A 16,430-nucleotide genomic window follows, 5' to 3' on the forward strand; every position below is an offset into this window, starting at 1 on the left:
ATCCATCCATCACGGCTGCGGGGACACCGTTTACAAGGCGCACCGTCGGCATCCACCGGCCGGCCGGCCGCCCGAGCTCGGCTTCCCCGGGGCTGATGGCCGCCGAGGCAGGGTGCGCAGGGCGACCTCCGATCGCCGCCGTCCGCGGCCTGTGAGGCCCGGAGCGCTCGAGACAAGCGAGCGCGCCCGGCTGCTCGGCCACTGCACCGGCCCAGCGCCCGGCTGCTGTCGCCTCCAGGAGCGCTCAAGCCGGGGAGAGCCGGGCCCCCGGGCTACGCCGCCCGGCAGGAGCGACACCACGGGCGGCGGCCCCCGCGGCGGCCGTCCAGGGCGGGACAAGGACGCCGAGAAGAAGCGCCGTCGTCACCGTCGCCGCCGCCGAGCCCCCGGGTCCGCGGGAACCGGTTCCGCTGAGGCCGAGCTGCGAGCCCGACTGGCGGCGACGGCGGCTGCGGCGGCGGCGGCGGTGGCGGAAGTGGAGTGGGGAAGAGGGGGTGGTTGTTAGTGTTTGGCGCCGGCGGAGGGAGTCATTCCTGCAGCTGCACTTCCGGTCGGCATTTTGTTCTGAGAGGGAGAGACGGAACGAGAGAGAGAGACACACACACAGGGCTCCTTCCCCCCCGCCCGCCCTCCCCCCCCTCCCTCCGTCGGTACCGACTCACCCGACACCAGCCAGCCGCAGGGAGGGACGCCCCCGCCGACAGGAGGATTGGTTCCCGGGCCCGCGGCGATGCCCCCCCGGTAGCTCGGGCCCCTGCTCGGGTGTTTGTGAGTGTTTCTATGTGGGAGAAGGAGGAGGAGGAAGAAGAAGCAGCGATTTGTCTTCTCGGCTGGTCTCCCCCCGGCTCTACATGTTCCCTGCACTGAGGAGACGGAAGAGGAGCCGTAGCCACCCCCCCTCCCGGCCCGGATTATAGTCTCTCGCCACAGCGGCCTCGGCCTCCGCTCGGATTCAGACGCCGATTCGCCCAGGTAAATTCCTGCTCTTTATTTCGGCGGCGGCTCCGGCGGCAGTGGCGGCGGCGGAGGCGCCGGCGCCAGGTCCTCAGCGTTTCTCCTCCTCTCTTCCCCTCCCCGCCGTTTCCTCAGCGGCCCCAGGTCTCTTCCACGGGGCGAGTCGAGAGTTCGCTCCTTCTCCCGGCGGCGGGCACCCTGGGTGGCGGCGGGTTGGTTCCCCCCTCTCGCCCGGCCGGCTTGGGTGACGGGGAAGCGGGGGCTCCTGCCGGGCGGCCGGGGAGGCGTAGGCCCGGCGGAGAGTGCAGGCCGCGGGCCAGCGGAATCTACTTGAGCTCGGGGATTAGGAGAGCTCCGGGCTGAGCGGAGCGACGGCTGGTCGGTGACAGGCCTCGCCCGGGAGAGGAGCCGGAGCTAGTGAGGAGGCGGAAACAATACAACTATCGGCCAATGTGCCCCGATCGTCCCCATATTTACAACTTTCCCGGTCCGGGAGTGGGGAACGTCCCAGTGAAACAAACAACCCCCCTTCTTCCCCCTGTGACCCCATGAAGGGAGGAAGTAGTTTCAGTTAGTGAAACAAATGTAAATACTCAGACCCGGCTCCGGTGGGAATGCTCTGCCAAACTTGTTTGGTGGTTGGAAAGTTAATAAAGCCTCGTTTTCTTTGTAGAAGGCTCAAACCGTCCGCATGTATATTTAATATAGAAAGCCATAGCGTAGTAGACGCGGCACCTCCTCGCCCGGGAGCTTTCCTGTTGTTTGACAGTGTGTGTTGCACATGGACTTTATATTCAGAGCTAAGTGTAAAGTACTTGACAGGTATACTCTGCCACTTTGGATTTGTGTGTGTTATGTAAGGATAATTTTACATGACTGTACATGAAACCCCCAGGTACTTCCTAGCCTAAGCGTGTGCAGGCTTACAAAGAATTGGAAACGTTCTGAGCTTAGGCCAAGATAAGGATGAAACCTATTTCCTTTCAAAGGATAGAAGTTAAGTTACTCTTCAATTCTTTGGGAGGTTGATACACACAGCACTTACACACAAGTAGAAGGGGCCATCCTTTCTTGTCAGGGCAGATCTTCGTGAGGTCCCAGGATTGTCATTGGCTGTTTGTACCATGATGTTTGACTGTGTAATGAGCGAGGTGTCATTTTAATAGGTCAAATGTATCTGCAAATGCTGGAGACAAATACCAGTTCTGTACCTTAACAAGCTCTAGTTCACGAGGAAGGCAAATGTTGGGCGCTTGTTTGTGGCAGCTTCGGTAATGGAAGTTGGCGTGAGATGGAAATACCTTTTTTTTTTTTTTTTTAAATCGTCAGGCTTTACAGATTGCACAGAAAAAGAAATGTCCCGTTTGCTATTTTGTTTCTTACTCGCTGAAGGAAAACTCATTTGTTAAAAGGAAGCAGCACTTCGGTAACATCCCTTGTTGTAATAGTAATGGTTAAATTTTGTTTTAAGTGTTTTGTGTCTTAAGTTTTTATCTCTGTTGATGGAATAAGTAACTTTTCTGCGGGTTACTTTTGAGTTTAACATTCTGCTTTAAAAAATTGCTCCCCACTTCCTGCAAACGTATGGATACATGTTAAAAAGAGTGAAGTTAATATAGCTGTCACGTACTAGGCATGTTTTTAATGCTATAAATCCGTGTAGTAGTCAGTAGCGTGTCCGTGATTTGTATTGGTCGGGGAGCAGTTTGAATTTTAAAAAGCCTGAAGCTCCTGCTGAGCCCCAATCCCGGCCTCCCTCCCTCCCACTAATCTCCCATTCCTGTCTTTGTGCTGCCTGCTCCTGTTCGACTCTGTTTTGCTGTGGAACCTCTGGCCTACGGGGGTGGGGGGGGTGCTGGTAGGGGGTGTGCCAGGAGGGAATGCCTAAATGAGGAAGACTTCCCGGCTTGAGAAAGCAGGGGGGTTGGTGTTTGGGGGCGGGGGCATGTAAAGGGTTGGGCAAAGGCGTCATTAAAAATTTTTGAAAGGCCCTGTGATTATCTTTTCAACTTTTGATTAAAAAGGAACGGTGTGTCAAGAAATGAACCTATTCCGTGAAAGATAATGGGGAAAAGAATACTTCTTGCTTAGTTTTCATAAACAGGGGCAACTTTATTTAGTTTTATAAGTTCCAAGGAGCCTTATGCAGATGTTTGAATCAGTCTACTAGATATCAGTGTGATTGACATATTTTTTTCTTAAGTCTTTGCAGTTAGATTACAGCTAGTCCCTTCTTTTCTTATTATCCCAGTTCTACATCTTTTGTAATTTTGTAAGTATAATGTTCAGTTAGTGATGCTTTCATTAGAGCTCGTAAACACTTCTTTAAAGTTACTTGGAAATACTTTTGTTTGGCTCAGATATAGATTGTTTTTAAGGGAGAAAATTTAATTCTTGAACTTTCTATTCTGGGTAATTTAGTCGGAGATAACAATTTACGTTTCATGAAGGATTATGGGTAGTCTATTGGAAGTCACCTGCATTGGTTAAGATGTTCACCAATGACAAATCTCTTGCTCCTCTTTCTCTGTTTAATTCAGTGAAAAGATAACAACCACCAAACATTCCAGTAATTTTATCATTCTGGTTACAGTATTTGGAGAAATATTCTTATTGAACCGGCATGTTCCTAATATTCTAACATCAACTCCATGGCTTTCCATTTTTGAGTATGCAGTTACCAATAACTTGTATAACTTGGAAAGAAAAACAACTTTAATGTAAATAATGAAAATCTAGTAAACCAAAGTTGAAATTAAATACATAATTACTCTCAGCATTTTAAGAAGTGTGTTTGGGGTGCTTTGTAAGGTCACTCATCCCATTTGTTTACTGAAGATATTTGAATGTACTTTTGAACCTGTGCTAGAAATTATTTTACGGCTGCCTACATTTTAGAAAAAAAAAGAGTGGTGTTATTTGAAGAAAGATTAAGGCTTTCAGTAGGGATGAAAATGAAGATTTTTACTATGGTAGTAAATAGTTTTGGTTCTGCATAGTGATTGTTACTAAGATTTTAAAACATGAGCAGAGCTATTCCAATTGATGTGCAAAAGCTTTTTTATTTCAGCCATACTACTGAACTCAAAAGTGTACTTTTAAGGCTTTCTAAATGAATTTCTTATTTAATTTTTATACTGATCTGTCATCAGACTGCCATAGAAACATCTGACATGTCTGTATTAGATTTTGACGTAGCCTATTATACTTTTACTTTCTCAGAATAAGACATAACACAATTAAGTAAAGACTAACTTTGAGTTTTATAAAGTGGTATTTATCTCTCTTGCTTATTAAGAAAAGCATAATTTGAAAATACTTCTAAAAATTTTAGACTAATAGTTCACTTTTCTGTTGCGTTATTGGGGGATCTGGAGGTAAATTCCTTTGAGAGAAATGTAGTTTCTGTTCATCAAGGTACTAACTAGGTACTTTTAAGGAAGCCTAATTAATTATTAAGCTTGAAAATGCTTATTTTAATATTCTAAGCCTACTAAGTTTGTTTTGATGGTGATTTATGCTCTTAAAAACTTTAGAGATAATTTAAAAATATACTATTTCCAGTAGTTATCTTTTGTAATATTTTGTGTTTTTAGAATTTTTCAATCTGACCTGAATTCATTTATAGATATTCTTATGTTCATCTGAGAAAAATGACTGGTGTGATTATTTTTTAATAGAAAACTTCACACAGAGACCAAGTGATTTATACACACACACAATGAATGAGTTAAAGGAATTTCCTGTTAATATTTTTTATTAGATTATGTTTCTCTAAAACATGTCTGCACTCTGGTCTTCTTCGAGTCACATATTTCATAGTGACAATACTATATCATTTTTTTTACTTTTTTGAATTATCCATGTTCAAGATAATCCCTCCCCCCCTTTTTTTAATTTTAAAAGGGATGGTATCTGTTTTTCCTGCTGGTTGTATTTTTTTGGTGTGAACATACTACTTTGACATACATTGGTGTGTATGCTTAAACTGCTGATTTTATTTTCTTATGCACCTATTATGGATTTTAAATGATATGTAACATTTCCTGAGTTGTTTGCGTTTTATTTTTAAAAACGACTATAGGGAGTTTTAGGGTTTACTTGATTTTCACACTTTAAAAACCCATTTCTTTCTTCTTAAAGCCATCATTCCCATTTTAAAGCATATTTTGTATGATTAGAATATTTTCTCTAAGGAAATTAATTAATAAAAGTGATTTTAGATATTTTTAGTATGTGTAATTTTGTTTGGGTAAAAAACTAGGGTTAATTTTAATGAGTTGAGTTTTATGAGATTGCATTATCCTTTTTAGGCCCAACGTGATATTTAGAAAGGTTATTTAATAACAAGAGTATTGCCAACTAAGAATTTTCCTATAAGATTTTTGATTGCCTATTATTTGTCAGGAATTGTGTTAAGTGTGTCCCCCATAATATTGTTTAATTCTAAAAAGTATGTAAAGAAGAAGCAGTTATTCACAACTTAAAGAAACTGAAGTTAGGAACCTGTAGGAGATTGGCATAGCTATATAGTTTACAAATAATTGCCTTGACATACATTTGTTTTCTGAAGTTTAAGCTTCTACATCTTTAGTTTGTAAAAATCATGTATTTCTTTGATTTCTCAGTTGACTAAACATTCACAAGCTATGTAGTTGAAGAAAGTATGTACATCAGGCTAGGAAGATGGAATGGAATTTGTGTCCTGTACACATGCTACTTTTGAAATCGGACTTTAACTAGCTTTTTAATTTTGTTAAGTGGTCTGTGCATTTTTTACTTAAGTTTTTTTTTATATTGGGTTGGAATTGTCATACTATCTATTTTCAGAAAGGGAAAAAATAGCATTAGAGTTACTTCATTCTTAAAAATCCCAGCACTCGGGAGGCAGAGGCAGGCGGATCTCTGGGAGTTCGAGGCCAGCCTGGTCTATAAGAGCTAGTTCCAGGACAGACACCAAAGCTACAGAGAAACCCTGTCTCGAAAAACAAAAAACAAACAAACAAACAAAAATGTAAATGACCAACTAACTGTAGTATAGAAGATAAAGCTATACATTAATATGACTAACTTTTTTTAAAAAAACAGCATTTATGTAGTTGTCAAATGTCGATCCTTTCAAAATCACCCACTTGATTGTGTACTTGTTCCAAAGCTGTTGCCATTGCATAAGTTTGTGGGAATTTTGCTTTGTTTGTCTTGCTTTGTTGCAAGCATAGTCTCGTTAGGAAGCTCTCAAAGATCCACCTGTCTCTATCTCTGAGTACTGGGGTTAAGGTGTGCACCACTATAGCCAGGGGGAACCCTTTTTCGACTACTCAGCAAAGCATTTGAAACACCAAATTCTCCTTTTTATGTTCCCCCATTTTTAGTCCTTTTTAATTTTTTTTTCACTTTCCTGTCAAGACAATGTTTTCACTATATAGTCTGCTTGGGATTCCCTGTATAGACCAAGCTGATTTTCCTGCTTCTGCCTCTGCAGTTCTAGAATAAAGGCGTGTACCACCACACCCAGCACTGAAGTAGGCTATTAAAAAAAATCATTATGGTGACTTTTTATTTTCAGGAGGTGGATTTGAGTTAAATACAGGAAGGAAATAAAATTAATCTTTTTCAGTCAGGTGTTATACCTTTTGATTTGTGGTACTTGGCTTTGTTCTGTGCTTTTGTTTTTGTTGTTATTGGTGGTGTGTGTGTGTGTGTGTGTGTGTGTGTGAGAGAGAGAGAGAGAGAGAGAGAGAGAGAGAGAGAGAGAGAGAGAGAGAGAGAGAGAGAGAGAGAGGAGACAGAGGAAGAGAAGAGGAGGCAGGGTCTCATTGTGTACACTTGGCTGGACTAGAATGTACTGTGTACACCAGACTGGCTTGGATCCTCTTGCCTCTTCCCACAAGTGCTGAGATCATAGGTTTACTCTACCACACCTGGTAGAAGTATTGAATGGTTTTCATGTACCAGAAAATTCCTATGGAATCTTTACATTGTCTCAGTTCCCTGAAGTGGACATATTATAAAACTAACTTCTAGGATGACTAAGTGCCTAGCTCAAGGTCTCAGGATGAAGTGTGAAAAGTAGAAAAAGCATTCCTGATACTGTGTATCATTTAAAAACTATCCAGTTATTTAGTGAAGCTGTAGTATTCTTGTTTTACAAACATGGAAACAAACTTATCATGTTTAAAAAACTTGTTCTAGTGGCAAGCGTTAAGGAGATTCCAAGCCAAATATTTTTAATTCTAAAACACTTCTATTCCTTGCATTCTTCCATCTTGCTTCTTCAAAGTTTACAGTTGTTTATGTGTATGGATGCTTTGTCTGCATGCATGTCTATGCATCATGTGCATTTCTGGTTTCCATAGAAGAAGGTATTGCATCCTCTGAAATTGAAGTTTCAGCCTGTTGCAGGCTGTTAGTTACATGGGTGCTGGGACTTGAACCTGGGTTTGGTGGAAGAGCTAAATAGTGCTCTTAACCGCTGAGCTGTCTCTCAAGCCTGAAAATGTATACTATAGTTTTTAATGAAAAGAGTGGGCTTGGTTATAAAGTAAGCAATTTTTTTCTTGTATAGTTTATAAAGAAAACCTCAAAATAATTTGTGTGTGTACTGTTTGGGTTCTGATCCAGGGCCCCATCATACTCAGCATGTGCTCTTATCACTGAACTATATCCCTAGCCTCCTCAAAAGAGAAGAGTTAAGTTTTGATAAGCTATAGCTTACTTGTTACTAGATAATAGTCTTTAAAATACTTTTTTACTATGCATTATGCATACCTGTATATATACATATGTATTTAAATAGGGTATTGATTTTTAAATATGTAAACCATATAATTAAAATATATGTGTAGACTAGCTCTTGAAAATGTCAGCTATTTTATTTTCATGACTTTGTTGCAGTTTTTAATTACTCTAGGAAAATAATAAGTATCAAAATTTTTCCAAGAATGTTTTGCTAACTTGTATCAAGCATCATTTAACATGGATACATTAAACTCTAAAGTTACCTTTTTGTTTATGTTTGCCTTTTATCAGAAAGGAAGCACTTGAAATATGCAGAAATTAATCTATTAAAAAATTTATCTGTTTTTACCTCTTTTGAGAAATACCAAAATTGTGAGAAAATTTGAAATACTGATTTCCTTTTTGATACTGTTGTATTTAGGTTATTTATCTTCTCCATTCCAAAGAATCATTTTGTCTTAAACAGGTGAAATACATACTTGTTTGTATGTGACTATTACTTAAAAAAAAAATGTATTCTTCCAGATACTTTAAATGTAACTATTTCTAAAGCGGTACTAAAAGTCAGGACGTGGCCAGGTGGTGGTGGCGCATGCCTTTAATCCCAGCACTTGGGAGGCAGAGGCAGGCGGCTCTCTGTGAGTTCGAGACCAGCCTGGTCTACAAGAGCTAGTTCCAGGACAGGCTCCAAAGCCACAGAGAAACCCTGTCTCGAAAAAAAAAAAAAAAGTAAAAGTCAGTCAGGACGTGGTTTATCTTAAAATCTTAAGCTTTATTCATGTTTATGGTATTTGTTATTTTCAAAACAAAAAATGCCCATGAAATTAATCATAGCAAGGAAATATATCACAAAGTTATCCCACACTGCTACTTTGAAACCCTTTAAGAATTTTAAAGCTGGGCTTCTTAAACTTTTTCCACAAGACATTATTATGTAACCCTGGGATATATAAGCATGTAAATCAAATATTTAGTGATAATAAATTGTAAACATTGGGGCTGGAGAGATGGCTCAGCAGTTCAGAAGCACACTGGCTGCTCTTCCAGAGGTCTTTGATTTGATTCCCAGCACCTATATGGCAGCCAACAACCATCTGTAACTCTAGTCCCAGGTGGTCTAACATCCTCTTTTGGCCTGTGTGGGCACTTCAAGCATGTGGTGCACAGACATAAATGCAGGCAAATGCCTACACACAGAAAATAAGTAACTTAAAAAATAACAACAAAACAAAATGAAATTTATTTTTAAACAATTCTTTGGGATATATACTATTTTCCCACCCATTAAAGACTAAAGCAAATTTGCATGCTAAAGTGATGTATATCATTCTTGTTTTTTACAGAAGGGAATAAATCTTCCTTGAATATTTGATATACAGGATGTAAGGTCTTCAGACTTGTATTTTTTGTTTTGTTTTTATTCTAAAGACAAAGTCTCGCTGTGTATTTCTGGCTGAGCTGGGATTTATTATGTAGACCGGGCTGGCCTAAAATTCAATGAGCTCTGCCTGTCTCTGTCTGCCTCTGCCTCTGAGTGCTGTTATTAAAGCAGTATATCACCACACACAAACCTCTTCAGCTTTTTAAAGAGTTGGTCAATATTTTGATAACCATACACACCAAGAGCACCACCTTACGTAAATAATTAGTACAGAATGGTAAAAGTATGGATAGGGTCAGTTGTTGGAAATTTGTCCCTTTTTCAATGACAAAAATCGTATAATGACTGGTTACAAACTCAAGGTAGCAACTCAAATAGTAATTTTTAAGATATAATCCAAAGAAAAACTAATTTGGTACATACAATCTGAGAAATATGGTTTGAAAGTATTAGAAGTCTTGTTTTTATAGTCAAACCATTATTTTTCTATACTTAATATGTACTCAAAACACTGCAGCTTTTAGAATATGTTATTCTGGAACAATGTGGTGTGATGACATGCACAGTGCAAAAAGTGTGTGCTGCATTGAGTCAATGACACAGGTGAGCACTGCAGGAAAATCCTCCGCTGTCATCCGCATGTGGCTTTGAATTCAATTTTGGTTGCTGTGTAGACAGAAACCTTTTTTGTTGCTAATTTCTTCACAGCACTGTATTTAGTTCCCTGACTTCTTATGGAGCTGCAAGGAGCTACTGAAATTTTAAATTTTCGAGACAGGGTTTCTCCGTAGTTTTTTGGTTCCAGTCCTGGAACTAGTTCTTGTATACCAGGCTGGCCTCAAACTCACAGGGATCCGCCTGCCTCTGCCTCCTGAGTGCTGGGATTAAAGGCATGAGCCACCACTGCCCGGCTTGAAAACATTTTTGACTTGCCCTTTATCTGATAGTATTATGGTTTGCCAGTTTCAACTAAAGAAATTGATCGTCTAGGTATAGGCTATGTATATGGAGTTCAGCTTTTCCTTGTTAATGGCCAAATTGAAATTTTACATGGGTTAAATTAGGCATAGCTCATTATAAGTAGTAGTTCTGTTCTTTTAAAAATATGATACAAAGAACATTTTTTCCAGGGCTTTTCTTGTGCTTTAGAACTTGAGATTGAAAGTTAAATGTAATAAGCCTGAAAGCTGCTGTTCTTTCTCCTTCTAAGGAGAGATCTAGAGATGCAGCATCCCACAGCCTCTGTTCAGGTTATCCTGAAAACCATATACGACCTTTTATTCTCTGCCTGAGTGAAATGTCTGCATAGCATGTGGAATACAGGTGGTAGAGTCAGCGCATTATCCATGGAAATGTTTGTCTGTGCTCCCACTTGTCTACATATGCTTTGCTTTTCAAAATGTTAAGTCAGTAAGTGTTCTTTTGTGAAAAGTAAAGCATTTCTTGAAAACATTCCCTTGACTATTTATTCCATCTCACGGCATTTGTACAGCTTATCACATACCTGTAGAGGAAATAATTTGTTTCTGTGTCCCTTCACCATATGCTGGTATCCTTCCTTAGGCATTTGGTAAAGTTTTGTTGAATTGTTTAGCTGAAATCGAGCTGCATCTTTTATTCCATGCACTCTCCACTTTCTTTTTCACTTCCTCTTCCTTTCCTTTCCCCTTTCCTTTAAGCACTAAACTACTGAGATATAGCTCTTGCCATGTATAGTTCTTAAAGATCTGTTTCTATATCTATGAGTAGCAATGGCAAGTTTTTTTAGTCAGTTTCAAAATACTGTTTTCTTGACTGTGGATATGTACTTGAACCTTCTTGCCTCTAGGATAAGAACTTTTTATTTACATGCATCTCTAGTACTACATGAATAATATAACTTGCATAATAAAAATGATAGAATTCCTTTTTCAGCTCTCAGGATTGTATAATATAAGAAACATCCCCCCCCCCCCTTGGTTCTAGTCCTTTGGACTTCATAGTGGAAGTACTTTAGTAGGTTTTATTTTAAGAAAGTAGTTATCTCATTACTTTGTCTTAATCTTAACATACTTTTAAAGTTTTCTTTGCTAATTCAGATATTATATGTAATGCATATTAGGTTGTGGTGAGAAATGCATTACTGCATATAAAAATGCTTCTCAACTGAAATGGTTATTTGATAGCTGCATTAAAAATTAAGGTAGATTTACTGAGATAATTTATGCCATAAAAGTCATTGTTGGGTCCAGTTCAGTTAGGTGAGTTTGGATGGAACATTAATTAAATCTTGTCATCTACTACTACCATGGGCAAAGTATTTTTATTCTCTTAAAATTATCTGTGTGTCCCTTTGTGTATAGTTTCCTAACTCTATCCCAGTCCTTAGCATTATGTCTGATTTTGTTCTTAGAGCTTTGACCTTTTCTAGAATATCATATAAATGGAATCATATGGTACATAAAACATTACATGTCCTGTTTATTTCACTTAACAAAAGGCTTTTGGGATTCATTCATGTTTCTGTGTATCAATAGTTTATTGGTGAGTGAATTTTGAAGTTAGGTTTAATGTACTCTTTGATGGCTTTCTTATGAAAGTATTATCAAAAACTAATACTTGAAACAGTGTGCGTAGTTTTCTCAGAGCTTAGTGGCTTTATTATTAAATGTTGTACTTTTGCGGTTTTTACCCATTGCCTCCTCGAATCTAGTATAATTGGCATTATTATTAAATGGCATATATTAGTACATGCTGTTAGATCAAATACTTTACCAAATAGGTGAAGTAGACATTACTCTTTCTCAGCATAGGGGAAATAATTAACATTATGTATTTGAAACTTTTAGCATGTGGATTTTAGAACAAGAAATTAGGGATGATCTAGTAATTAACTAAAATTGAATTTACTGTTTTGTTTGTTTTTAAAAGACATATTTATGTATTTATTTTGTAAGTGTTTGCTTGCATGTATGTGTACTGTGTGCATGCCTGGTGCAAGTAGAGTCCCGAAGAGGACACTGGATATCCTGTAACTGAAGTGACGTGAAGTTGTGAGCTGCCATGTGGCTACTGGGAATCAAACCCAGGTCCTCTACAAGAGCAGCTGGTGCTCTTAACCCCTGAGCCATCTCTTTGTTTAGCCATCAAAACAAATTGGTTTGTTTTGAGACAGGGTTGTTAGTTAACTGTGATGTTCTGGCTGACTTGGACTTCAGTATGTAACCCATGCTGACCTCAAACCGAAGCAATCCTCCTGCCTCACTTCCCAAGGCACTTACACTACCACCACACTGAAGCTTACATTTTATTTAAGTTTAAATGCATGATAAAAATAAAGCATATATGACAGTGAGGAAAATCTATAGTCTTCCTGTAAAGACTAAAGTTGGAGAAATGGTGTTGTTTACTGAAAAATGGAGGCAGATAATGATAAGAGTTATTCAAGTTGTTCTTTGCTTATTTTATTTGACCTCCCCATCCCAACCCTAGTTTTGAAATAGGTTCCTTTTGGGGGGTTAGGAATCCTTGTGTGTGTGTGTGTGTGTGCGTGTGTGTGTGTGTGTGTCTTTCTCCTCTATTTAAAGAAAAAAAAAAGATTTCTGTTTATGTGTATTGTGTGGATATATACATGTGTGTGCAGGTTTCACAGAGGCCAGAAGAGGAGCTGGAGTTATAGGCAGTTGTGAGCCTTCAAATGTGAGTGCTGGGAACCAAACTCAGATCCTCTACAAAAACAGCAAGTGCTCTTAGCTGCTGAGCCATGTCTCTAGCTTCTACCCTCCCAATTTTAGACATGTGTGTGTATGAGAGAGACAGAGACAGATACAGACAGACAGACAGAGGCTGACTGACTGTGTAGTTCAGGCTGATCTTGAACTCAGATCCACCTGTTCCAGGCTCCGTGGTTGATAAAATTGTAGGTTTATGCCTCTACTCCACACACTTTTGGAATCTTTGGCTAAAGAGTTCTTGGGACCGAGAAGATGGCTCGTTCAATAAAGTGCTTGTCGTTCAAGCTTGAGAACCTTGACCAATCACATTTGTCTGTAATTTCAGCACTGGGAAGGCTGGAACTCACTGGCTAGCTAGTTCAGTAAACTCAGTGAGTTCAAGGTTAGTGAGAGACCCTATCTCAAATGTAAAGTGGAAAGCTACTGAAGAAGATACCCATCTTCGAACTCTGGCTTCATTGTGCATGTCTATGCACATGTATACACATACATGAGCAGGTATACGGATACACACATATACGCGTGCGCGCGCGAGTTTGTCCTCTGCCTACCTCTTTAAATATTGTTATTCCCAGGATAATCCTTCAACTTTGGTTCACAAGATTTATTACACACTACCCATATATTGATGACTCACAAATTTATTTCTTGATTCTGGCCATTCTGACTGGGGTGAGATGTAGCCTTAAAGTAAGTTTTAGCTTAATTTCTCTAATGTTATACAACACTTTAAAGTGTTTATTAGCAATTTATATTTTTTTGTGAATTCTCTATTTAGGTATATATCCCATTTTTTATTGGTTTATTCCAATATGCATTTTTAAAAGACAAATTGATAGGCTTCAGCCTAAATGATGTACATAATCCATCTGTGCATATTAGGAACTGGAAGGTATTGGTGGTGAAAGGAAGTATTTCTTATAGCTTTAAATTTTACCCAATTACTCATGGTTCCTAGTGTTTGTCAGTGTTCCTTGTACTGCCCTCTGTCTTCAGATGTAGTAGTCCCAAAACTGGAATTTCAAATGGCTCAATTCTAATAAACTTATGGCTTCTCTAGGGTGAACTTCAGTGCCTGGATCTCTACTATGTTAACTAATTGTGTTCTTACCTATAGTAATCATATGCTTTAAATGAACTTGATATTTTTAATCTAAAGGTATTTTAATGCTTTTAATAAAATATTTGTAGTAGTTCAGAAACTCTCCCTTCCCTGAGTTTTCTTACAAGCCAGGACTGTGTATAGTGTTCTGGTATGTCAGATGAGGCTCAATTATAAGTTTGCTGCTCAATTGTAACTTTTCCAAAAATATTAACGTTGAAGATTTCTCAAGGTGTTTGGCTTTTCATTTTAGAAGAAATTTGAGAATTCCTTATGCTATTTTGAAAAGAGAAATTTATAGATTAAAATTTTATTTTCCTAGTAAATTATTTTAATAATAGGACATATAACATATATTTGTGTAGTATAAAGATACATACATACATTGCTTTTTAAGAACATATCATACTTTCTTAGTTTTTATGTTTTATTCATACATAGTATTTCAGATGTTGCCTATTAATTTGTTATAGGTAAGCCATAACTTTTCATTCTACTATTGGATATTTTATTTGCTTTTACTTTTTTCTTTATAAATGTTGAGGCAGAGAGCATCTTTATCTGTACAATTTGGGATTGGGGTGAGTCCCATTTTCAGGCTTTTTTATTCATTATAGAGTAGAATCCAGTAAACACAAAGTTAAGAGGTTTGAACATTTTACGGCTCTTTATATGTAGTTCCAATAAATAGTTTGCCCTGCCATAATCTATTTTCCTTGATGTCTTGATTTATTGAGAAAATTAGTTTTATTGTTCATGAAGAATGCTCTGATTCTATTAAGATTATTTTTAGGTCACTTAAACTTTTATCTCCCCCCAATATTGTGTTCGTTTTCAGTATTAAATTTTTTGATTGTAAAATTTGTGGCTTTTCAAACCATATGCATCATTTGGAGATATGCAGTGAAATTTGTGTAAGATCTATTCTAGTTACTGGCCGAGCAGCACATGTGCCAGTTACTAACCCAAGCTCATGTTTTCTGAAAGTTGTCACAGGCCTGAGGAGTCAGTGGACTAGTAAAGCAAGACAAATTGAAATAGTTAGATTCAAAAATAAAAGTGCTAATTGGTAAGAATGTAGTTTATTTTTAAGGGATAATCTTTTATTTGCCTAAATTCAGAATTGTAATATAATGGACACAAAAATCAATTTCTAGATAAGACCTATTACTTAGTATTTTTATTTTTAATTTCAAAATTACACCTTTATTTAGTGCACACATGGACATGTATGTGTTGGGGAACATGTACTATGGCGCGTATGTGTGACCACCTCGTAGGAGTTCATTCTCTCAGTCTGTGGGCCCAGATCTTTAATTTAGGTGGCCAGACTTGGTGATCTTACCAAGCCATGTTACTTGGTCTTAATTTTTGAAGTACAGAACCTTTAGTGTGATATGTGCATGACTTTGATCTAGTTTTCATTCTTCTGGTCATCAAATATTAGGTGTGTTTTCTTTTCTCAACTCGGAAACTGCAGGCATTGGAAATGGTGAGCCAAAGGCCTTCACCCTACCCTCCAAGATCTTAGAGTCTAATAAAGCTTATAGATAGATGGGCAATGATCTTTGTGTAGCTGCTGTGGCGCCGTGATAAGGATGAACAGAGAAAGTACAGTAGGAACATGGGGCGGGGGGGGGGGGGAGGGAGAGACTGTTAGTGTCGTAGGAAGTCAGTCAGGAGAGCCTTTCCAGGAGAGGTGGCATGTAATCCATAGGCTTTAGTCAGACTTGTGAGCCTGGAGCAATAGTTAGGTTTTGGAAACCATGGATGGCACAAGCTTGGAAAAGTGGTGACAGAAAGATGGAAAGCCACCAAAAGGGCAGGACGCAGATCGTGGAGAAACGTGTATGACCTGGGACTCAGTGGGTAAAGTGCCTGCTGTGCTAGCATTACGACCTAAGTTCACATTCTCCACATAGACTTTAAAGTTAGTAACAATGGTGTGCGCCTATTACCTCATCACTGAGGGTAGGAACAGGTGGATCCTGACCCTGGCAGCTCACTGACCAACCGGTTTAGCTGAATCAACAAGCTCCAGGTTTAATGAGAAACCTGCCTCAAAAAAAGGTGGAGCCTGATAGAGGAACCTCAGCCTCCCACTTGTGTCTGCGTGGGTGAGGTGCTCCCCACACACCACGTGTACACACATATTGCTATGAATAGTGTGTTTTGCATTTAAGGTAACAGGGATTGGGAAGTTATTAGGTCACCAGTTACAGTTTTTATTCTTTAAATCTTGATTAGTAATGAGAAGAAAGGATGTCATGGAGGCTAATGAGAATGATGAGTGTTCAGTTAAGATTCTGAGAATGTAGAGAAGAAAGCTCATAACAGGTATTAAGTCATTCAGTGATCATGTGTAGGAAGAGTGGGTAATGGAGAATAAAGGCAGTTAATATGCCTTCTTAATTTCCAAGTTTCATACATGTGGACCTTGGAATTTGAGATGTAAGTTCAATCAGTTTTGACTCTCTGTAAATAAAAAATGTAGTTTATCAAAGTATGTATCACTTATGTATTCTGGAGGGAATGGATTTTG

At 39.1% G+C, this 16,430-nt stretch overlaps 1 protein-coding gene across 2 annotated transcripts in view; it reads left to right on the forward strand.

The window, feature by feature from the left end:
- Window positions 1-639: 639 nt before the first annotated feature.
- The window catches only part of Nipbl (NIPBL cohesin loading factor), a 155,818-nt gene continuing 140,027 nt past the window's right edge, over window positions 640-16,430 (forward strand). For both annotated transcript variants that reach the window (XM_057789441.1, XM_057789442.1), the window contains exon 1: window positions 640-972. The gene's annotated coding sequence lies outside the window, so the exon portion shown is untranslated. The remainder of the gene's footprint in view (window positions 973-16,430) is intronic.

The sequence above is a fragment of the Chionomys nivalis genome, chromosome 15 (genome assembly GCF_950005125.1).
Source record: "Chionomys nivalis chromosome 15, mChiNiv1.1, whole genome shotgun sequence".
In the NCBI taxonomy this organism is placed as follows: domain Eukaryota; kingdom Metazoa; phylum Chordata; class Mammalia; order Rodentia; family Cricetidae; genus Chionomys; species Chionomys nivalis.